Here is a 25,464-nt window from a genome sequence, read left to right as displayed (position 1 = left end):
ACTCTTTCTGATCACGAAGGCCATTGGGGTAATATGAAGACCCCTGATGCCCACACGAGTTCCGTGTGCGACTCCTTGCACTTGAGTGAGCCCCGCGAGGAAAAGCAGATTATCCTCTCCAGCTGATGCCTCCTTCCCACGGGATGAAAATGAAAGAATATGCATTTACATAGTGCCTTTCGCGATCTCAGGATGTCCCAAAGAGTTTCACAGCCAAAATTGATTTGAATGTAATGCAAATCAGGCGGGTTGTAGAGCGGGCGGGTAATCGTCGTGGCCAGGTTACCAGCCAGGCTCCGACAAACCACCAAGAGCTCGGTGGAAGGCACAGAGGAATTTATTTGGTGTGCAAAGCTGTTCACTATTGTCTGCTTGGACCTTTCATAACTCAGCAGAAAGTTGAAGGTTCCACAGCCTCTATATGTAATTAGGGAGGGGTGGAGACCTATGGATAGGAAGGTAAAATAGTATCCGTCAAAATGGGGAATGATAATTGACCCCTGGGATAGTAAGAGGAAACATTAGCCAGGGTTCCCACTCGTGGTCATTATCCAGTGACCCTGTCACTTATCAGTCAGTGGGCAGATCATCAGTGGCCAGCAAGCCTGGATCCACAAAGATTGAGGTAATTCTTTTAAGTTTTTTTTGCCTCCTTAGAAAGGGTGCCGATGGAAACATTTTTCCGATGTTTCTGGGGGGGTGCTCGGCAACCAACCACTCCACCGTCCCCCCCCCACCCCCCCCCCCCGCCACCCCCAGACCAGCCTCTGGGGTAAGGCAGGAACCCTAGGTGCATGTCTACGGGGTGTGGGCACTCACCCATTGGCAGGCTAAATAAAGAAAGACTTGCATTTATGTGGCACCTTTCATGACCTCAGGGCATCCCAAAGCACTTTACAGCCAATGAAGTATTTATTGAAGTGCAGTCACTGTTGTAATGTAGGAAACAAAACAGCCAATTTGCGCACAGCAAGATCCCACAAACAGCAATGTGATAATGACCTGATTATCTGTTTTAGTGATGTTGGTTGAGGGTTAAATATTGGCCAGGACACCGGGGAGAACTCAACTTGCTCTTCTTTGAAATTAGAGACCTTTTCCTGATCCTGTGAACTTTGGTGAGGTTAGCCGGGGGGCCTGAGCATGCACATCCTGCCACTACCCCCAGGTTGCAGCTCCTGTGAATTTTCAACCCCATGAGCTGGGACAACACCTCAGTGCAGTACTGAAGGGCTGCTGCGTTGCTGGATGAGACATTAAACTGAGGTCCCTCAGGTGGATATAACACATTGAATGGCAGGATTTTTAAGAAAAGCAGGGAGTTGTCCTGGATACCATCCCTCCCATAACCAAAAACAGATCAAGTGGTCTTTCATTTCATTTGCTATTTATGTGACCATTCTGGACACAAATTGTTTTCGGACATTGCAACAGTGACTACACTTCGAAAATGATCAGAATTCATTCACCATGAAGCACTTTGAGATGTCCTGAGGAGGTGAAAATATATTTTATAAATGCAATTTCTGCCTTTATGTATCCAGCAAATCAAATGCCATGAGCCCTCTGAGCTGGTAATCTAAACATTCATTGACGCTGTTGGTTAATGGTGCTGACATATTCTTAGCACAAGGAACTCTGTTCTGGGTGAGATTAAAGGATTTAAATCTAATTTCATTCTCAACAGCCACCTATTCTGCCCTGGGTTACAAGCCCCAAGGGTTATTTAAAGATGAGCAACTCAATGACAGCTCCCACCGCTTATAGCTGGTGCGTTGGTGCTAACGGATTTGCTCGCTATATGCATGGACGGTTTACAAGATCAGAAAGTTCTGACACTAATTAAACCTCGAAACAGACAAAAGAAAGTCCGTCAGGAGAACCTGTGCCTGGTGCGATTTGTACTTCGCATAGAAAAGACACTCTCTGATTTAACCTGAATTGCTTGTTTGCTGTAACTTGCTTCTCTCACATCAATTGCCTGCTTAAGAACAGCAGCAGCAGAGGAACCTGAACTCCAATGAAGCTTGGCAGGGGTGGCAGATGACAAACAAATATCAAAGATGCTTGGATTAGCCGTACCTGAACTGCTTGGTTGGGTTATTGTGCTGTAATTTACTCATAAGTACATCTTAATGAGTTGCGAAGTGCTCACTGAAAACCTGCTTCTGCCCAAAATAGCTAGCACAATTAACACGCTGAAAGCGGAGTCTTTGTAATTAACATTAAGGGTAATGGTAAATGGTTAGCGCTATTTGCCTGATTTAAACGATTTGCCCGATTTAAACGAGGGCGGTTTAAGTAATGGGGAGTGTACTTGCTTTCAACAAAAAATAAGCTTTAGTTGAAGTGGTGGAATTCTGAATGAGTAACAAAAAAAAGAACTTGCATTTATATAGCATCTTTGATGACCTCAGGATATCCCAAAGTGCTTTACAGCCAATGAAGTATTTTTGAAGTTTAATCACTGTTGTAGTGTAGGAAACACGGCAGACAATTTGCGCAGAGCAAGGTCCCACAAATAGCAATGTGATAAATGACCAGATCTTGGAAGTAGAATCAGTATGGGTGGAGATAAGAAATAAGAAGGGTCCGAAAACAGTGGTCAGAGTAGTTTATCGGCCCCCTAATAGTAATTATACCATTGGACAGAGTATTAATCAAGAAATAAGAGGAGCTTGTAACAAAGATAATGCAATAATCGTGGGGGACCTTAATCTTCATACAGACTGGGCAAGTCAAATTGGCAAAAGTAGTTTGGAGGACGAGTTCATGGAATGCATTCAGGACAGTTTCCTAGAACAATACATTGTGGAACTAACCAGGGAACACATTATTTTAGATCTTGTCTTGTGTAATGAAAAAGGGTTAATTAGTAATCTCATTGTAAGGGATCCTCTGGGGAAGAGTGATCATAATATGCAAGAATTTCACATTGAGTTCGAGACTGAAGTACTTGAGTCCAAAACTAGAGTCTTAAACTTAAACAAAGCCAATTACATAGGTATGAGGGGCGAGTTGGCGAACATTGATTGGGAAATTAGATTAAAAGATATGACGCGAGATAAGCAATGTGGAATATTTAAAGAAATATTTCATAATTCTCAATGAATATACATTCCATTGAGGAATGAAAACTCCATGGGAAAAGTGATCCATCCGTGGCTAACTAAAGAAGTTAAGAATAGTTTTAGATTAAAGGAAGAGGCTTATAATGTTGCCAAGAAGAATAGTAAGCCTGAGGATTAGGAGAGCTTTTGAAACCAACAAAGGGTGACCAAAAAATTGATAAAAAGGGAGAAAATAGAATATGAAAGTAAACCAGTAAGAAATATAAAAACAGATTGTAAGAGCTTCTACAAGTATGTAGAAAGGAAGAGATCAGCAAAAGTAAATGTGGGCCTCTTAGAGGCTGAGACAGGAGAAATAGTTTTGGTCTCCTTATCTGAGGAAGGATGTCCTTGCCGTGGAGGGAGTGCAACGAAGGTTTACCAAACTGATTCTTGGGATGGCAGGACTGATGTATGAAGAGAGATTGGGTCGACTAGGCCTATAGAGTTTAGAAGAATGAGAGGTGATCTCAACGAAACATATAAAATTCTAACAGAACTACACAGACTAGATGCAGGGAGGATGTTCCCGATGGCTGGGGAGTCCAGAACCAGGGGTCACAGTCTCAGGATACAGGGTATGCCATTTAGAACTGAGATGAGGAGAAATTTCTTCACTCAGAGGGTGGTGAACCTGTGGAATTCTCTGCCACAGAAGGCAGTGGAGGCCAAGTCATTAGATGTATTCAAGAAGGAGATAGATATATTTCTTAATGCTAAAGGGATCAAGGGATATGGGGAAAAAATGGGAACAGGATACTGAGTTAGACGATCAGCCATGATCATTTTGAATGGCGGAGCAGGCCCGAAGGGCTGAATGGCCTACTCTTGCTCCTATTTTCCATGTTTCTATGTTTCTAAATTATAATGGGGAATAAGGAAATGGCAGAGTCATTAAACAAATATTTTGTACGTGCTTTCACAGTAGAAGACACAAAACACATACCAAAATTAGTGGGGAACCAAGGGTTAGGGTAAGGGTTAGGGCTCCATTCGTCAATTCTATCCATAACGTTTGTACTGCCTGCTCACCTTACGGATATCCCCTCTTTCTATCTGTAATTTGAGGTAGGAGCAGGTCAGAGCCTGCACAGCGCGCATTCTGACCAATTCCACTGGCGATGCAACTGAGAAGGATCATCAAAGTTAACTGTCAAATTATATCTGTGGGTCCAGGAGGAGTGGAGCTCCAGGGCCCACAGAAATAATCTGAGCTGCTTCCGTCCCAAGACCCCCCACCCTCTGCGATCGTGACCCTGACCGCAACTTACTTTGCTGACAGCCGCGCTGGTCCAATCTTGAGGCCTCAATCCGGTGGGCTGCACCATGAGTGGCCGACCAGCGCGCTCTGCCGATTGGTCATCCAAAAGTCAAAATCGACCCTCTCTGGGTGCAGAATCCCCCCCACCTCCCAATCCCTCATCAGAACTCTAATCTGTAGAAGTCTATACACCCTAAACATCAACCGGCCTCCCCACCTCCGGAAACCGATGGGCTGGTCATGCATTCCTAGCATCCTCTACAGCCAAGAAAATGCGTTGAGCTCCCTAACATTGAATTTCCCCATTAATTGTGCTTATTCTTGAAACCGCTGTTCCTTAGCTTTCAAAAATCACTCTCATGAAGCAGTAACATCCCTGCCTACAATGACTGAATCCGAAGTAGTATTGAGGAATTTTTTCCTTCCTTTTTCTTAGTCACTGGGATTTTGTTTCTCACACAAGGGAGTTCACGATCTCCCACATCAGAATCCAAACAAACGCACGAAGGTGGGTAAGTGTAACAATCATGTGCTCACAGAAAACTTTTTTTCGTTTGGTTACGCTGGTAATGCTTGGGGGAGAAATTCAACAGCGTTTCGCCCGTTATTTTGACGTAAAATGGACGAAAGGAGTCGAATTTCGGGTCGCGATCTCCCGTACCCGGTCTTCCTTGTAAATGCGCCATATTGGAAGTGGGTGCCTTTTAGGTATACAAGGTGCCTGCCTGAAGCAGGCATTAGGTGCCTTGCATATGCAAATCGGGGCCCTAACGTCAGTTGTAGGACTCGTATGCAAAATCCGGGTACAAATGGGTGGAGCTTGTGCTGTACACAAAAATACTGCGGGCCACTGCTTGGGCTTAAGCTCGCCCCCTCCTCCCACTTCGCCTCCCCGCCACCCCCCCCCCGCCTCACCCTTACCCTTGTCCCTGCCTGGGGGCCAGTTTGGCGTCGAAGGTGGCTGAAATTCATCAGGCCCGACCGGTGAGCTGCAACTGGGTGCCCGATTGTTGCCCGCAGTTCGCTGGTTTCATCCAAATGAGGCCCAATGCCGTCGACTTGCCGCCCGTTTTGGGCGCAATTCGAATTTCTCCCTCTTTGCCTTTTTCTCAGTAGCCTGGTCACGTCCCACTGAAAGAAAAAAAAGAAGTTGCATTTATATAGCGCATCTCGTGACCTCAGGACGTCCCAAAGCACTTCACAACCAATGAAATACTTTTGAAGTGTAGTCACTGTAGTGATGTAGGGAATGCGGCAACCAATTTGCGCACAGCAAGGTCCCACAAACACCAATGTGATAATGACCAGATAATCTGTTTTTTATTGTTGTTGATTGAGGGATAAATATTTGCCAAGGCCACATCTTTGAAATTGTGCCATGCGATTCTTACATCCACCTGAAATGTAAGACAGGGCCTCGGTTTAATATCTCATCTGAAAGAGGGCACCTCCCAATAATGCAGCACTCCCTCAGTACTGCACTGGAGTGTCAGTCTGAATAATGTGCTCAAGTCCCTGGAGTGGGACGTGAACCCACCATCTTCTAACTCAGAAGCAAGACTTCTACCAACTGAGCCACAGCTGACAGACTGCACATCTTACTGTGCGTATTCCGTGGAGATGGTGGTATAAGAAAGGTGGCACTGTCCAATGAAGATCTGATGCCATCTGGCCTGTGTGTTTGGGGCAGGATGCCCACATGCCCCATTTTCCAGGGATTAAAGAAAATACGAAATAGACTCAAATATTGCCATAAGTGACCCAGATCTCCTGGAGCAACACAGTGAAAATAAAAATCGATTGGAAATTAGGCTGCCTTTCTACGTCAATAACAATCAAACTGGCTTGTTTCTCTCACTCTTATTAATTTATATTTTTCTTATTATTTATAATTAAAAGCAGAAGTTTAGAGGAAGGTTTTCAATCATTGTTGAATATTGAACCAAATCCAGTTTTGCAACAGAAATAATAGGAAACAAATGCAATTAATATCTCTTGAGCAAAGAATAATTAAAAATGAAAATGTCATGTTTGATGGACTAACACCAGTGGGGCGTCATTTGGCGAAGTGAGTCAGTGCTCTTTTACCTCTGGGACCTAGGCTCAAACCAATGCAGGCTGTTGGAATGATTGTCTCCTTTCTCTGCAAGCAGTGAGATCAAATGTACACAGAGCCTCATCTGGTTCCCAGTAAACACAGGTCCTCACAGAAACAGACCCATATGCTGGGGCAAATCATCACTATCGCTCAAGGATGGCAGGGATTGTGAATTGGAAATGTCCCACTCATCACAGAGGAGAGAGTGGGGCTGGAGGTGGGAGGTTGGAGCTCTTTTTCCCAGTGTTTACATCCCGTCTCAGCAACGAGCAATTCCGGGTCTGGATTAGATGCAAGAAGATTTTAATGGACCGAAAATCGCATCCAGCGTACCCTAGATTACCCAATGTGCATTGGTGCATGTGACACCCAACCGGTGGTGCAGGGTCCCGCAAAATGTGTCCCCCTATCTCCTCCAGCCTTCCCTTCCTCTCACAGTCTACAGGCTCTTAAAACCGAAGCTCAACTTTATTGGACCACTGTCTGTCTGTCTACATAGCAACAGTGTATGAACTTCTAAAGTAATTTTTTTTTAGTTGTGAAGCACTTTGGGCTGTCCTGAGGATTGATAGTGTTATTTAATGATCTTTCTCTCTTTCCTCCTTTCTACATAAAAGTGCATAGAAGCTACAGCACAGAAAAAGGCTATTCAGCCCAACTGGTCTATGCAAGTATTTATACTCCACACGTGCCTCCTCCCTCTCTAATTATCTCCTCCTCCCTGCCCCAATATTCCTCTATTCCCTTCTCCCTCATGTATGCATCAAGCCTCTCCTTAAATACATCAATGCTATCTGCTTCAACTCCCCCATGTGGCAGTGAGTTCCACATACTCTTTCCTTCCTTCCATCTTCTCTTCTCTCTCGAAGGTTTTTCTCCCTTTCTCTCTTTGTCTTCCCACTCTTCCCGAGTTACATCCCCCATCTGTCTTAATTCTTGCTGCAAAGACGGGCAGAGGCAGCAGGGATGTGACGCACGGAAGACACGGCCACCAAACAACTGCAGCCACATTCGCGTAGCCGCCAAGTGGTTGAATTGCTAGCTGGCCCATGGATACCACTGCAGTGTCAATATGTTTACTTGTGGCTGTAGCTTCTAGATAGAACTTGTTATGCAGGAAAAATGGTACCTGTACAGTCATGGGAATGATAAATAAGGAAAATTGGAAATTTAAATGAGGAAGGAAAAGGTGTTTCATTACTAGGCTACAGTGTTTTATGATACTGGGAAAAAGAATACTTTTGTATCCTCCATGGAGACGTAAGCATGTATCTACAACCCACTCATTTTATGAACATACGACCAATGACGGACAGGAAAAGACCCTCTGGCCCATCCAGCCTGCCCCACACAATTCCGATAGCTTCTGCATCACAATATATAGACTCTGCACCCCACCCTAAACCATGTGATCTCCTGGGAGAGGCGAAAAACCAGATAAAAACCCAAGCCATTTTGGGGGGGTAGAAGATCTGGGAAATTCCTCTCCGACCCCACCTTAGGCGATTGAAACTGGTCAACTGCATGGGGCCCACTTGTGAGTTAATGAGGTACTCCAATCCCAGCCTGATGGAACTGCTTTATCTCTTCACTAGGGAGCAAAATATCACAACAATTCCAGCCTGTTCTTGGTGTGTTTTCACCCCTGGACTGAGACTAGAAAATACTGGGAAAGCATAAAGAAAGTAGAGGGCATTCCCAGCTGATCGCTCCCAGTCTCATTAGGCTGCCATTCAACTGCAACAATTTTTATTAAAAAAAACCTCCTCTACTGCTCCATTCTGTTCGACTGTTAGGACTGATGGGAAGTTTCATCCCCTGTTGACCTTTCTGCTTTCTGGCCCCTGATAAGAACTCTGAGCCTGATGTTATCCCCACTAATTCCCTCAAGATATGTTCCTCTGAATTCACCCCTTTCACATGTTGTCTCTTCAATCTCTTTTACTCCCAGTCCATCTTTCCTTCTTTGAAATTTGCTTGTGCTCACCCCATCCCTAAGAACAAGGTTCCCTCTAACCCCTACAGCTCCTGCCCTATTGCCTTTACATCAATCCATTGTAACTGTTCCCGCAACAGTTACAATTGACTCCAAGACAGAGTTGTATTAATATTGCTCATTATCATTTCTCATAGAACCATCTCATCGCTTTAATACAGAGGGGTAGATTTTGCACTCAGCTGCGCTAATCGTGCAGGCGCAGAGCAGACACAAGGGGTTCGGTAAATTGGCGAAAGCGGGCCTTAGGCGTGTTTTTCGCCTACTTCTTTTGCCCGCGATTTTTTGACTGGCTGCATTTTGTTCCCTTTAAGGGCTGTCGGGTCAGTCCTCCCAAGTTGCAGACATTTTCTCTGTGCCTGAGTCCACATCCAGAAGGACATTGTCTAAAAATGGAAATGAGTTGTCCCGGAAAATCTCGCAGGATCAGGATCTTATACTACTTGCACACAATGCATTGTGGTCTCCACTGATAGATTTCTTTCAGAAAATAACATGCTGGGATACAGTATATGAGTAATTGGAGACATGACATGTGGTAAGTGTAGCATGTTTGGGAGGAACGGGTTTTCCTCTGGGGTTTTCCTCACCTCATGTTTGGGTCTGTTGTAGACTAATTGATGGAGATTGATTGCTATGGTTAGTCAACAACTCCATTATCTTTATATCATGCAACTATCAGGATGGTAGAAGGCGAACTGGATGGACCTTGGTCTTTTTTCATCTAGCTGTTACTATGTTCCACCGGCTCTGTAATTGGACCACATAATAGGACCTACAATTAATTACTTTGAAAGTGCGGTGACTGCTATTATGTAGAAACTAGTGGGCAGAACTTATGGGCAATCTGAGTTTGAAGTGTGGTTCAGTACTCACTGGTACCTTTATATAGTTTCAATTTAAATGCAGCTTTAGTTGTCAAAGTGCTTACCGGAGTATGAGATCGCTGTCTTTGCATTCTAATCCTGCATAAGAGCTGTCTTAATTAAGTCTTTAAACTGATTACATAATGAACGATTAAGTGTGTTCCCATCTCAGCATATTAGAACACAACTTATATTTAAGTGGGTACTGTTAATTAAATCCTGTCGTAACTGTACAAGCTGCAAGATAATTGGATCTGGTTATTGTTCTCGGTCATTTAATGTCCTTAAGGGAAGGAAACCTGCCGTCCTCTAGCCTATATGTGACTCCAGTCCCACACCAACATGGTTGGCTCTTAACCACTCTCTGTAGTGACCTAGCTAACCATTCAGTTGTATCAAACTGCTGCAAAGAATTGCAGTGGTTTAAGAAGGTGACTCACCGCCAACGTCTCAGGGCAACTAGGGATGGGCAATAAATGCCAGCCTTGGCATTGACACTTACATCTCGAGAGTGAATAAAGAAACAAAAAAATGAGAACGATGCCACAGAGGGATAATCCCTCCTCTCTCTCATGCTCTGCTCCAAAAATTGGCCTCAGCCCCAAGTTCCGGATAGTGCTCCATGCTGTACCAGCATGACATTATCTGATCTGTGCACCAGCAATCTTTGTCTCTGTGAGGTTACCAAATAATTTCAAATCACGGCGGTTTCATGCTCTGAGCCCATGCGCACGGGAAGTTGGGTTGAGAATGTCCAATCATATTTCATAGAGGACCCGTAAGGCCAAAAGAGAGAGGAGACTGAGCACTGCAGACATCATTTGAAGACTTTGAATTTAACTTTCAATCTTAATGTATTAGCATCAAATGAGATTTCATGGCTTATTTTTAAACCGCTATGTATTATCCTCGCACACCATTCTTAGTCATATGAATGAATAATTTAATCCTAATTAACCTTATAAATTTTAATAAATGTTCTGGATGCCACCGACTGCTGCACTGTTTTGGTGCCATTGAGGCATTCAAGCAGCACAAGCCAGCAGCTCAGCAAATACACTGAAGAGTGAGATGAGTTGTAGATTGCCAGTACAGAGGTGAAACTAGTTCATGTCACACCAGCCTAGCACTACATGCCCTTCCTTCATCCTTCATTCACTCCATTTTTGACCTCAGCCTGATAACGTGCTCAGTGATAGCCTTCTCCTCATGAGCATAACCTGCTCCAGCCCTACAACCCACCGAGAACTCTTTATTCCTTCAATTCTGGCCTCTTGTGCATCTCCCACATCCTTCACCACACCATTGGTGGCCATGCCTTCAGCTGTCTAGGCTCTGGAATTCCCTCCCTAAACCTCTCCACCTCTGTCTCCTCCTTTAAGACACTCCTTAAAACCTACCTCTTTGACCAAGCTTTTGGCCATCTGTCCTAATATCCCCTTCTTTGGCTCAGCCAATTTTTATCTGATTACATTCCTGTAAGGCGCCTTGAGAGGTTTTACTATGTTAAAGGCACGATATTAATACAAATAGTTTTCATTGTGATAGAAATGTGAAGTGTCATCCAATCTGTTACTTAGCGATTCAGTGACTGGCCTATTCTCACAGCGATTGTCAGGTTACTCATGAAACAGTAGGAATTCTCAGAACATTTGCAAGTCATGAAAAAAAAATCAAAAACCCAAAAATCAACAGCAACAAAATACACAAACTGTTACTTGGTTCTAAAGCCAGCTGCCTCACCACACTTGAATCCTACTGCGCTCCACCTTCTAAAAAATTTGTTCTCGGGATTTGGGTGATGTTGGCAAGGCCGGCATTTATTGCCCATCCCTCGATGCCCGGACCGCTGTTGTCCATGTGTTGATGAGTAGGTAGGGAATTCCAGAATATTGGCCCAGTGACAGAGAAGGAACAGAGATATACGTCCAAATTAGGATGTTGATCCGGAATTCCTTCTCTAAACCTCTCCGTCTCTCTACCTCTCTCTCATCCTTTAAGATGCTCTTTAAAACCTACCTCTTTGACCAAGCTTTTGGTCGCCTGTCCTAATATCTCCTTATGTGGCTCGGTGTCAAATTTTGTTTGATAATCGCTCCTGTGAAGCACCTTGGGGTGTTTCACTGCGTTAAAGGTGCGATATAAATGCAAGTTGCTGTTGTGTGATTTGGAGGGGAACTTGGAGGTGATGGTGTTCCCACAACATTCTTGCTCTTGCCCATGGTGGTAGCTGCCACAGAGGAATGAGGTGCTGTTGAAGGAATCTTGGAGAGTTGATTCTTCCTAATAACCACCACACAGGCACACACACACAGACACATGCATATAGAATCAGAGAATCATAGAAGTTTACAACATGGAAACAGGCCCTTCGGCCCAACATGTCCATGTCGCCCAGTTTATACCAGTAAGCTAGTCCCAATTGCCTGCACTTGGCCCATATCCCTCTATACCCATCTTACCCATGTAACTGTCCAAATGCTTTTTAAAAGACAAAATTGTACCCGCCTCTACTACTGCCTCTGGCAGCTCGTTCCAGACACTCACCACCCTTTGAGTGAAAAAATTGCTCCTCTGGACCCTTTTGTATCTCTCCCCTCTCACCTTAAATATATGTCCCCTCGTTATAGACTCCCCTACCTTTGGGAAAAGATTTTGACTATCGACCTTATCTATGCCCCTCATTATTTTATGGACTTCTATAAGATCACCCCTAAACCTCCTACTCTCCAGGGAAAAAAGTCTCAGCCTATCCAACCTCTCCCTATAAGTCAAACCATCAAGTCCCGGTAGCATCCTAGTAAATCTTTTCAGCACTCTTTCTAGTTTAATAATATCCTTTCTATAATAGGGTGACCAGAACTGAACACACTATTCAAAGTGTGGCCTTTGTACAACTTCAACAAGATATCCCAACTCCTGTATTCAATGTTCTGACCAATGAAACCAAGCATGCTGAATGCCTTCTTCACCACCCTATCCACCTGTGACTCCACTTTCAAGGAGCTATGAACCTGTACTCCTCGATCTCTTTGTTCGATAACTCTCCCCAACGCCCTACCATTAACGGAGTAGGTCCTGGCCCGATTCGATCTACCAAAATGCATCACCTCACATTTATCTAAATTAAACTCCATCTGCCATTCATCGGCCCACTGGCCCAATTTATCAAGATCCCGTTGCAATCCTAGATAACCTTCTTCACTGTCCACAATGCCACCAATCTTGGTGTCATCTGCAAACTTACCAACCATGCCTCCTAAATTCTCATCCAAATCATTAATATAATGCGGCGGTGGACCTGGGCGGAACCAGAGGCGAGAGAGCGGAGAGCGGGGATATAAAGAGCAGCGACCCGAGGCCCGAGACCTGAGCGAAACCAGAGGCGAGAGAGCGGAGAGCGGGAATATAAAGAGCAGCGACCCGAGACCCGAGACCTGAGCGGCGGCGGACCTGGGCGGAACCAGAGGCGAGATGAGGTCGGGATGAGGTCCTACAAGCTGAATTTAGGGAGTTAGGAGTTAGGACCATCTGTCCGGTCATGTTTTGCACACTCTCACTTACTGCCTTTTGTTTCTGTCACCACTTTACTTCCCACTGACTTCCTGCATCGGTTCCCATCCCCCTGCCACATTAGTTTAAACCCTCCCCAACAGCACTAGCAAACACTCCCCCTAGGACATTGGCTATACTTCTACCAGTATATACACACACAGACACATACACACACATGCACACACACATACACATACATATACACACAGACACATACACACACATGTACACACACACATACATACACATGCATGCATACACAGACACATGCATATACATACACACGCCCACATATACATATACACACATAGATGCACGTGCACACACACCTGTCAATATATTTTATTCCCCGTAGCCGTGTTATGCTCTTCCTGCTCTATGTGGGAAATCAGGGACCCTTCCGGTGTCCCTGACGACCATGTGTGCGGGAAATGCATCCAGCTGCAGCTACTGACAAACCGCATTGCGGCACTGGAGCTGCGGATGGATTCATTAAGGAGCATTCGCGATGCTGAGAACGTCGTGGATAGCACGTTTAGTGAGGTGGTCACACCGCAGGTAAAGGTTGTACAGGCAGGAAGTAATTGGGTGACCACCAGGCAGAGTAAGAAGAGCAGGCAGGCAGTGCAGGGGTCCCCTGTGGCCGTCCCCCTCTCAAACAAATATACCGCTTTGGATATTGTTGAGGGGGATGACTTATCAGGGGAAGGCAGCAGCTTCCTGGCACCAGGGGTAGCTCTGCTGCACAGGCTGGGAGGAAAAAGAGTGGAAGAGCTATAGTGGTAGGGGATTCTATCGTAAGGGGAACAGACAGGCGTTTCTGTGGCCGTAAACGTGACTCAAGGATGGTTTGTTGCCTCCCTGGTGCCAGGGTCATGGATGTCACTGAGCGGCTTCAGGGCATTCTCAAGGGGGAGGGTGAGCAGGCAGAGGTCGTGGTCCACATTGGGACCAACGACATAGGTAGGAAGGGAGATGAGGTCCTGCATCAAGAATTTAGGGAGCTAGGTAGCAGATTAAAGAGCAGGACCTCAAAGGTTGTAATCTCTGGATTACTCCCAGTGCCACGGGCTAGTGAGTATAGAAATAGGAGGATAGAACAGATGAATGCGTGGCTAAAGAGTTGGTGCAGGAGGGAGGGTTTCAGTTTCCTGGATCACTGGGCCTGCTTCTGGGGAAGGTGGGACTTGTACAAGTCGGACGGGTTGCATCTGAACCAGAGCGGGACAAATATCCTTGCGGGGAGGTTTGCTAGCACTGTTGGGGGGGGTTTAAACTAACTTGGCAGGGAGATGGGATACAGAGTGGAGCTACAATAGGGGGTGATGTGCAGCCAAATATAGAGAAAAAAACAAGTCAGCTTGGAAGACAGGGCAAATATGTGAGGGCAAGGCTGGATGGCATCTATTTTAATGCAAGGAGTCTTGCGAATAAGGTGGATGAACTGAAGGTGTTGATAAACACATGGGAGTATGATATTGTTGCTGTCACAGAGACATGGTTGAGGGAGGGGCAAGACTGGCAGCTCAATATTCCGGGGTACAGAATCTTCAGGCGAGACAGAGGGGGAGGTATAAGAGGAGGGGGGGGTCGCAATATTAATTAAAGAATCAATTACTGCCATAAGGAGGGATGATATATTAGCAGGTTCCTCTAATGAGGCCATATGGGTGGAGCTTAAAAACAAAAAGGGGGCAAGCACTTTGATGGGAGTGTACTATAGGCCCCCAAACAGTCAGGGGGAGATAGAGGAACAGATATGTAGGCAAATCTCAGAAAATTGTGCAAATAATAGGGTAATAATAGTGGGGGATTTCAACTTCCCCAATGTTAACTGGGATACTCAGAGTGTAAAAGGCTTAGAGGGTACAAAATTCTTAACGTGCATCCAGGAGAGCTTTTTGAGCCAGCATGTAGAAAGTCCTACAAGAGAGGGGGCGGTACTGGACCTAATTCTAGGGAATGTGGCCGGCCAAGTGGAAGAAGTGCTAGTAGGTGAGCACTTTGGTGACAGTGACCATAATTTGGTGAGATTTAAGGTGGTCATGGAAAAGGATAGGGAGGGGCCGGAAATAAAGGTTCTAAATTGGGGGAAGGACGATTTTAATAGGATAAGGCAGGATCTGGCCAAAATGGACTGGGATCAGCTGCTTGTAGGAAAATCCGCATCGGAGCAATGGGAGTCTTTCAGAAGGGAGATTGAGACCATACAATGGCAACATGTTCCCGTAAAGGTCAAGGGTGGTTCCAAGAACTCCAGGGAACCTTGGATGTCAGGGGATATACGAGAATGGATTAGGAAAAAAAGGAGGGCTTTTGGCAGATACAAAAGGATAAAGACGGAGGAAGCCCTAGAGGAGTACAAAAAGTGCAGGGGGATACTTAAAAAAGAAATTAGGAGATCAAGGAGGGGCCATGAAATAACACTGGCGAGCAAAATAAAGGAAAATCCTAAGATGTTTTATAAGTATATTAAGGGTAAGAGGATAACTAGGGTAAAAATAGGGCCCATTAGGGACAAAAATGGCAATCTGTGTGTGGAGCCGGCAGATGTCGGAGGGGTTCTAAATGAATTTTTTGCATCTGTTTTCACTATGGAGAAGGACGATGTAGACATAGAAATACGGCAGGGGGACTGTGATATACTCGAACATATTAACATCGAGCGGGAGGAGGTATTGGCGGTTTTAGCAGGCCTAAAAATGGATAAATCCCCAGGCCCGGACGAAATGTATCCCAGGCTACTGTGTGAGGCAAAGGAGGAGATTGCGGGGGCTCTGACACATATATTCAGAACCTCTCTGGCCACAGGGGATGTGCCAGAGGACTGGAGAACCGCTAATGTAGTACCATTATTCAAGAAGGGGAGTAGGGAAAAACCAGGGAACTACAGGCCAGTGAGCCTAACATCAGTGGTAGGAAAATTATTGGAAAAAATTCTGAAGGACAAAATTAGTCTCCACTTGGAGAAGCAAGGATTAATCAGGGATAGTCAACATGGCTTTGTCAAGGGAAGATCATGTCTGACTAATTTGATTGAATTTTTTGAGGGGGTGACTAGGCGTGTGGATGAGGGTAACGCAGTGGATGTGGTATACATGGATTTCAGTAAGGCCTTCGATAAAGTCCCCCACAGGAGACTGGTCAAGAAGGTACGAGCCCATGGAATCCAGGGTGCCTTGGCACTTTGGATACAAAACTGGCTTAGTGGCAGAAGGCAGAGGGTGATGGTCGAAGGTTGTTTTTGTGACTGGAAGCCTGTGGCCAGTGGGGTACCACAGGGATCGGTGCTGGGTCCCTTGCTGTTTGTGGTCTACATTAATGACTTGGATATGAATGTAAAAGGTATGATCAGTAAGTTCGCTGATGATACAAAAATTGGTAGGGTGGTAAATAGCGAGGAGGATAGCCTCAGTCTGCAGGACGATATAGATGGGTTGGTCAGATGGGCGGAACAGTGGCAAATGGAATTTAATCCGGAAAAGTGCGAGGTGATGCACTTTGGAGGGACTAACAAGGCAAGGGAATACACAATGAATGGGAGGACCCTAGGCAAGACAGAGGGTCAGAGGGATCTTGGTGTGCAAGTTCACAGATCCCTGAAGGCGGCGGAACAGATAGATAAGGTGGTAAAGAAGGCATATGGGATACTTGCCTTTATTAGCCGAGGCATAGAATATAAGAGCAAGGAGGTTATGATGGAGCTGTATAAAACACTGGTTAGGCCACAGCTGGAGTACTGTGTGCAGTTCTGGTCGCCACACTACAGGAAGGATGTGATCGCTTTGGAGAGGGTGCAGAGGAGATTCACCAGGATGTTACCAGGGCTGGAGCGCTTCAGCTATGAAGAGAGACTGGGAAGATTGGGTTTGTTTTCCTTGGAGCAGAGGAGGCTGAGGGGGGACATGATTGAGGTGTACAAAATTATGAGGGGCACAGATAGGATGGATACTGAGGAGCTTTTTCCCTTCGTTGAGGGTACTATAACAAGGGGACATAGATTCAAGGTAAAAGGCGGGAGGTTTAGAGGGGATTTGAGAAAGAACTTTTTCACCCAGAGGGTGGTTGGAGTCTGGAACTCACTGCCTGAAAGGGTTGTGGAGGCAGGAACCCTCACAACATTCAAGAAGCATTTGGATGAGCACTTGAAATGCCATAGCATACAAGGCTACGGACCAAATGCTGGAATATGGGATTAGAGTAGACAGGGCTGATGGCCGGCGCGGACACGATGGGCCGAAGGGCCTCTATCCGTGCTGTATAACTCTATGACTCTATGAGATGCAGACTCTATCACTGCATCTTTTCCCTAGAGAGATGAAAAAGCTGCTAGGGTTCGCAGTCCTGATCACTATCCAGCGATTCCTACTGGAAAGTGCATGTGTGCAGACACCAAGTGAAGACAGGATTGGACTGGGCTGTAAGGGTCCCCTTGACCTGGACTTGCACATGAAGACTGGTCACTTGATGAGGTACTGGAGGGCTATTGGCATCTGTGAAACCACACCCTGAGCAAGATAGTACATCGAACTCAATAACAACTTTAAGAGCACTTTGTCTTCATTGAGAATGTTAGGCGACTGAAGAAATACTATATACATTTTATATATTCTGCAAATTTCACTGTAAAATATTCAGCTCCTGAAATTCAAAGGCTACCGGTTGTGTTATGTTTTTTTGAAAAAAGAACTGTGATGGAAATTCAGCTCTCAAAATCAACTGGTGATGACAAAGCATTGTCATTCCACTGGAATAGCCTTTGAACATCAGTCCTGACACCTGTCAGGGTTGAGCGTGCTACTTTCAATGTCTCACGGCTCTGTGTTTTTTATATATTGTGGGAGAGGTGAGTATCCATTCCATTCTCCTCATCTTTGCTCTCGTCTGTGCCATTCTTTCTAACCTTTTAGGTTCCACACTGGCAGCTAGTGTTCTTTTGCTGCAAGCTGTGTTTTATATTTAATGACTTTTCTTTTATAGTCGGTACAAAATAGTGTGGGTTGTCTGCAATTAAAGTTGAGCACTCATACACATCGGGGCACTGTCTCTAAAGGAAGAAGGAAACAACTTGCATTTATATAGCGCCTTTCACAACCATGTCCCAAAACACTGTACATTCAGCTGGTTAAGTACTTTTAAAGTGTAGTCACTGTTGCAATGTAGGAAATGTGGCAGCCAATTTGGGCACATCAAGGTCCCACAAACAGCAATGAGATAATGACCAGATAATCTGTTTTAGCGACTTTGGTTGAGGGATAAATATTGGCCAGGACATAGGAGTGAACTCCCTTGCTTTTCTTCAAATAGTGTCATGGGATCTTTTACATCCACCCGAGAGGACAGACAGGGCCTCGGTATAAAATCTTATCCGAAAGACGGCACCTCCAACATTGCAGCACTCCCTCAGTACTGCAGTGAAGTGTCAGCCTGAATTATTTGCTCATGTCTCTGGAGTGGGACTTTTAAATATACTTCCATGTCCAACACAGCCCTTAGAAACCCTGGATGCCCATTGTATTAGGCGGGTTTGTGATTCAGTGCTATTCAGGCGCAAACTCCAGATGGAAATCTTGCTGTTGTCATGGGAGCCTCATTTAAATATTGTAATTTGGGCGCCAATTGAAAACCCAACAGCATTAAATGGGTGACAATCCGGTATGATAAATCTCTGCCCATATTTCCAATCGGTTACATCCACTTTCTGCCCATTTATCGGGTGTAACTGATCTCAATTCAAGTGTCTTAATGCCCAAAATTATTTTAAAGCTAGGATATTTCAGGTACATACCTACCCAAGTGGCCATGCAAGTGCTCAGTAAAGACCCTTTGAAACCATGTGAATAAACAAGTTATAACCAAGCAAAAGAACCAGAGGTGAGATGAGGCGAATGTTTTTTTACACAACGAGTTGTTACGATCTGAAATGCACTACCTGTAAGGATAGTGGAAGCAGATTCAATAATAGCTATTACAAGGAAATTGGATATGCACTTGAAGGGGAAAAAAAACTGCAGGGTTACGGGGAAAGAGCGGCAGCAGTGAGACTAATTGGATAGCTCTTTCAAACAGCCGGCACAGGCACGATGGGCCGAGTGGCCTCCTTCTGTGCTCCTTCTATAATTCTATGATTTAAAAGATTTGCAAGCAGACAATAAAAATAATAGTGAGGTCATCAGTCAGTCAAAGATAACTAGAATCAGTCCATATAATGAGGTAATTGTTAACTTCCTTCTACATTTCCAGAAATTATTGAGGGTGCATGTTTTGAAACGAATAATCAGAGAGCGATCCCAAATGACAGAGGTTATCCGTCCATCAGTATTAAACTGACATGCTTTCTCTTTGCGTACAATTTCACAAAGACTTTGGGTCCCATCAGCTGACAACTATTTTTCCGCGTGGTGAGAAAAATGCAGGCTTGCTATGATTCATTGTGAAAGATTAGAAAAGCCTAACTTTGTTAATTGCAGTGATTTTCAATTGAAAGGCGATGTGAATCACAAGTCACTTGCTCCATGTCAAGGAAACTTTAAGTTAATGGACTCATCATAACACCATTCGTACGTGGTTTGTTAGAAGGAGTGGAGGAAGTGGATTCAATTGCCCTTTCTCTATCCTCGTGTTCTGAAAGGAGGAGAGTGCAGGAAATTAGCATTTTCCCGCATAAATGCCCCCTTGTTGTTAGTGACAGTGCCTTTAATGAAAACAGTTCTGAACATATTTATCTCATAAAAATGATAGGCGTGATTTTAACCTAACCCGCTGGGCGGGAAACCTACAGGATTGGAACACTTTTACACCCTGCTCAATATTATTCTCCTTTACTTCAATGGAGTATAAAATCGGGGAGAGGGGGGAGTAAAACCAGTGTTGCACCCGATGCTGTTAATTTTCTGATGGGTGGGTTGGATTAAAATTGACCCCTTTATTTTTATATATATCAGAAGCGTATCCTTGGTGATTCCACAGCGGTGGTGTCTATTACAGGCATGTTAATGTGAAGCCTTCCTGCCTAATGCATTAAACTCACACTGACAATCAGCTGTTGAACCACGGAAGGTGTGGCTGGGACAGCTGATTGTCGCCACCATTTTTAAACGGTAGACACACAAATTCAGCAAGGCCGCGTTTCCAGGGCGGAGCCTTGCAAGTGGAGATCACGGGTCAGAGAATCAGGGCCAGAGTGTTATAGCCCTACCTCTGACTTGAACTCCCATTTGGCAAGGTTCTGCATCATAGGAACATAGGAACAAAGGAACAGGAGTAGGCCATTCAGCCCCTCGTGCCTGCACCGCCATTTGATAAGATCATGGCTGATATGTGATCTAACTCCATATACCTGCCTTTGGCCCATATCCCTTAATACCTTTGGTTGCTAAAAAGCTATCTATCTCAGATTTAAATTTAGCAATTGAGCTAGTATCAATTGCCGTTTGCGGAAGAGAGTTCCAAACTTCTACAACCCTTTGTGTGTAGAAATGTTTTCTAATCTCACTCCTGAAAGGTCTGGCTCTAATTTTTAGACTGTGCCCCCTACTCCTAAAATCCCCAAGCAGCGGAAATAGTTTCTCTCTATCCATCCTATCTGTTCCCCTTAATATCTTATAAACTTCGATCAGATGACCCCTTAACCTTCGAAACGCCAGAGAATACAACCCCTATTTGTGTAATCTCTCCTCGTAACTTAACCCTTGAAGTCCGGGTATCATTCTAGTATAAACCTACGCTGCACTCCCTCCAAGGCCAATATGTCCTTCCGAAGGTGCGGTGCCCAGAACTGCTCACAGTACTCCAGGTGCGGTCTAACCAGGGTTTTGTATAGCTGCAGCATAACTTCTGCCCCCTTGTACTCCAGTCCTCTAGATATAAAGGCCAGCATTCCATTAGCCTTATTGATTATTTTCTGCACCTGTTAATGACACTTCAATGATCTGTGTACCTGAACCCCTAAGTCCCTTTGGACATCCACTGTTTTTAACTTTTTACCATTTAGAAAGTACCCTGTTCTATCCTTTTTTGATCCAAAGTGGATGACCTCACATTTGTCTACATTGAATTCCATTTGCCACAGTTTTGTCCATTCACCTAATCTATCAATATCGCTTTGTAATTTTATGTTTTCATCTACACTGCTTACAGTGCCACCAATCTTTGTGTCATCGGCAAACTTAGATATGAGACTTTCTATGCCTTCATCCAAGTCGTTAATAAATATTGTGAATAATTGAGGCCCCAAGACAGATCCCTGCGGGACTCCACTAGTCACATCCTGCCAATGTGAGTATCTTCCCATTATACCTACTCTCTGTCGCCTTTCGCTCAGCCAACTTCCTAACCAAGTCCGTACTTTTCCCTCGATTCCATGGGCTTCTAACTTAGCTAACAGTCTCTTATGTGGGACCTTATCAAATGCCTTCTAGAAGTCCATATAAATAACATCCATTGACATTCCCCTGTCCACTACTTCAGTCACCTCTTCAAAAAATTCAATCAGGTTTGTCAGGCACAACCTACCTTTCACAAATCCATGCTGGCTCTCTCTGATTAACTGAAAATTCTCATCAGTCACCCTATCCTTAATTATAGACTCCAGCATTTTCCCCACAACAGATGTTAGGCTAACTGGTCTATAATTCCCCGGTTTCCCTCTCTCTCCTTTCTTAAAAAGCGGAGTGACATGTGCAATTTTCCAATCTAGAGGGACAGTTCCTGAATCTAGAGAACTTTGAAAGATTATAGTTAGGGCATCTGCAATGTGCTCACCTTCCTTTAAAACCCTGGGATGGAAACCATCTGGTCCTCGGGATTTGTCACTCTTTAGTGCTATTATTTTCTTCATTACTGTTGCTTTACTTATGTTAATTTTATCGAGTCCCTGTCCCTGATTCAATATTAGTTTTCTTGGGATTTCCGGCATGCTATCCTCTTTTTCAGGAGCGCAGCCTGACAGACTTTACATCATATACAGTCCCCACCACTTAAAACATCCCCGTTTAAAACGGGCCGTGCTTATGTCGGCCAAAAAGCGATAACCGTTATCCATTTGCATTTAAGTTGCCAGTTATGACGGCTTAAGTGCTCCACTTCTTTCAGGCAGAAACAGCTGTGCATTCTCACTAGTTCGCACCTCAATAAGGTGCACTGAACACAGGAACAAACATAAGTAAGTAAATAAGTGAAAAACACCTTGTTAATGTTCAATTACCTTTTGTGTATTTAAGCCCTTCTAATCCCCTCTAAGCGATGTGGGGTTACAGTTTGTACTAAGCACTGAATGCAATTTAATTAAAGCTGCAGGTCAGAGTGGAGCTGGAAACAATAGCCTTACCACATTATACCTGCCGTAGCGTATAGCAGGCAAATCGCGTTCGCACGAAAGCGCCTGCTATACGGGTGGGGACTGGTATACTTCATTTTATTAAAGGCACTTAGAGGGGGCATTCATGTGGAAGGAGACAAACTTTCCCTTTAAATACTTACAGTAGTTCTGTTTAGAATAAAGAATGAACTTGCATTTATATAGCACTTTACATGACCTCAGGATGTCCAAAAGCGCTTTTAAGTACTTTTGAAATGTAGTCACTGTTGTAATGTTGGAAACGCAGCAGCCAATTTGCACACAGCATGGTCCCTCAAACAGTCATGAGATAATGACCAGATAATCTATTTTAGTGATGTTGGTGGAGGGATAAATATTGGCCAGGACACCGGGGAGAACTCCCTTGCTCTTCTTCAAATAGTGCCTAGGGTTTATTTACGTCCACCTGAGAGGGCAGACAGGGCCTCGGTTTAACGACTCATCTGAAAGACGGCACATTCAACAGTGCAGTACTCCCTCAGTACTGCACTGGAGTGACAAGCCTAGACTTTGTGCTGTTTCTGTAGAATATGTAAATTGTGCATGTGTGGATCTGCTTGTTTATTTGATTCAAAGGTCAGGTTGTTCACGCTGATTACAGCTTGGACTAGCTTGGTCATTTTAAATGGCAGGTTTCAGATAGCAGGAACTTCCAATAAACAAAAAGAACTCTTTGTCTTTCTATTGTAAATTTCTCGTTACGCTAAGTTAATAAACCCATTTTCCTGGAAACATGTGACTTGGATCAATCTCCACAGACAAAAAATGTTATGTAGTGTAATCTTTATACTGTGTTTAATGAAAATTTAAGTAGGAAGTATTTTTCGAACAGTTTCCTATGCGAATCATGAGTCAACGATTTGTTTTGGCCTTTGTAAACCCGGTCATTTGAGGTTAGACAGAACATCAGTTTGTGAGTTCTTTCTCAAATTCTGGTATGTGATCAGATGAAAGCCCTCTGGTCTGAATTATATATTCTGCTGTCACAAAAAGCATTATAAAGAGCTTTTTTCAACATTCATCAAAGACTTTCAAATTTCTTCTGAAGTCATTCTTATGAAAGGTAATTGACCTATGATGGACTTTCTTGTTGCGTGTGTTATATATCTATAATAATAGATATATTGTTTATATAGTATTTGCTGAATACTTGTGTTTCATATCTCTTTTATAATTGTAAGTGAAAACATTAGTTGCTTTATTCTGTAAACAATCTGCTCTGTGTTTAACATCCACTGATTGAAAGGGTGTTTCGAAGAATGCAGCACAGTGTGAGACTATCTTAAATCCAGTAAGCAGGTAGCTGCAAATAGGGTAACTGGCAATCTTTGGGTACACAGCTTCTCTGAATGCAGGTTATATAAAGGTACAGTTTCCATATCATGGGGACAAGGGCCATTTACAGGAACCCCTGTGAAACAGGGAAAATTACATAGAATTACATAGAATGTACAGCACAGAAACAGGCTATTCAGCCCAACTGGTTTATGCTCCACACAAGCCTCCTCTCACTCTATTTCATCTCACCCTATCAGTATAACCTTCTAGTCCTTTCTCCCTCATGTGTTTCTCTAGCTTCCCTTTAAATGCATCTATGCTAGTCGTCTCAACCACTCCTTGTGGGAGTGAGTTCCCCATTCTCACCATTCTCTGGGTAAAGAAGTTTCTCCTGAATTCCCTATTGGATTTATTGGTGACTATCTTATATTTATGGCCCCTAGTTTTGGACTCCCCACAAGTGGAAACATCTTCTCGACATCCATCCTATCAAACCCCTTCATAATTTTAAAGACCTCTATTAGGTCACCCCTCAGCCTTCTCTTTGCTTGAGAATCTTTCCTGATGTTCTATCTTCTCAGTTCTGATATCATTCTTGTAAATATTTTTTGCACCTATCTTTGGGATACACTGTTCCTCTGAAAGCAGATTAAAGAAAAGAATAGCTTCCGGATTATAGGGGACAAGGGTCATTTACAGAAACCTCTGTGAAACAGAGAAAATGGTCTAATGAAACATGAAAGGATATTTTCCGTCTGGAACTATTCTCAGACGAATGCCTAGCATACTCATACTGAATTCCTCTGTGCTTATTTTTACTTCAAATGGGTTAACACTTGAAAAATTCACAAAGAACAAATTGGCATGACTACGTACGGGAAAGAAATGGTTCCTAGGTTAAAGAACCTTGGTTACTCAGATAGGCTTAGGTAGCTGGATCTATTTACTTTAGAGCAGTGTAGACTTAGAGACTACCTGATAGAGGTTTAGAAAATAATGAAAGGGCTGGTTAGCATGTCTATTGATAGATTATTCCTGTTTGACAGGTTGGGAAGGACCAAGGGACATGCGTTTAAACTACGCAAGAATAGGAATGTTAGACAGTTCTTTTTTTAGTGAGTCTCTGGAATGCATTGCTGGCTGGTGCACTGGGTGCTGACTCTCTGCACGCCCTTCAGGAGGGACCTGGATTGGTTCTTGACTGGGGCAGATATTGTATTATATAGAAGGTAAGTGGCTTTACAGAAAACACTTGGTCCATGTGATCTCCTGGATTGGTTTTGATTGCCTGAGGGGGTCAGAGAGGAGTTTGCCAGAGTACTTTTTCCCTTATTGGCCCTGGGTTTCTCTCTGTTTTTTGCCTCTCCCAGGAGATTATATGGCTGCGGGGGGAGGGGGGGGGGCTGCGGGGGTGGGGGGATGTGTCTACTCATGATGCTCCAGTCATCATGAGTGTGGGGCAAGGTTGAAAAACCAGCTGATCTTTACCTGCCCATCATTTTCATATGTTTATATGTTTGTAAAATATACCTCACTAACTTTGAGCCGTGTATAACCAGAACTTACTGGACACCTTCAAATAGCTGAATTCTTCTGGCTATGAATGCGGAAGATGGGGGACGAGGGCTAAATCCTATAATAATGCATCTTGTAGGAACATAGGAATTGCTAGACAAAAAGGCCAAGGTCCATCTAGTTCGCCTTCTGCCATCCTGTTAGTCGCGTGTTACAATGATAATGGAGTTGTTGACTAATCATAGTAATCAATCTCTATCAATTAGTCTACAACAGACCCAGAAATGACACGAGGAAAACCCCAGTGGTGGAGAGCTTTGGGAACCATAAGTCCAAAGTCACCTGTCCCTCGCAAGCATGTTACACTTACCATATGTCGTGTTTCAAATTATTCATGTACTGTATCCCGAAATGTTATTTTTGGAAA

This window comes from Heptranchias perlo, chromosome 23 (genome assembly GCF_035084215.1).
Source record: "Heptranchias perlo isolate sHepPer1 chromosome 23, sHepPer1.hap1, whole genome shotgun sequence".
NCBI classification, from domain to species: Eukaryota; Metazoa; Chordata; class Chondrichthyes; order Hexanchiformes; family Hexanchidae; genus Heptranchias; species Heptranchias perlo.
Note: the sequence above shows the minus strand (reverse complement) of the source record.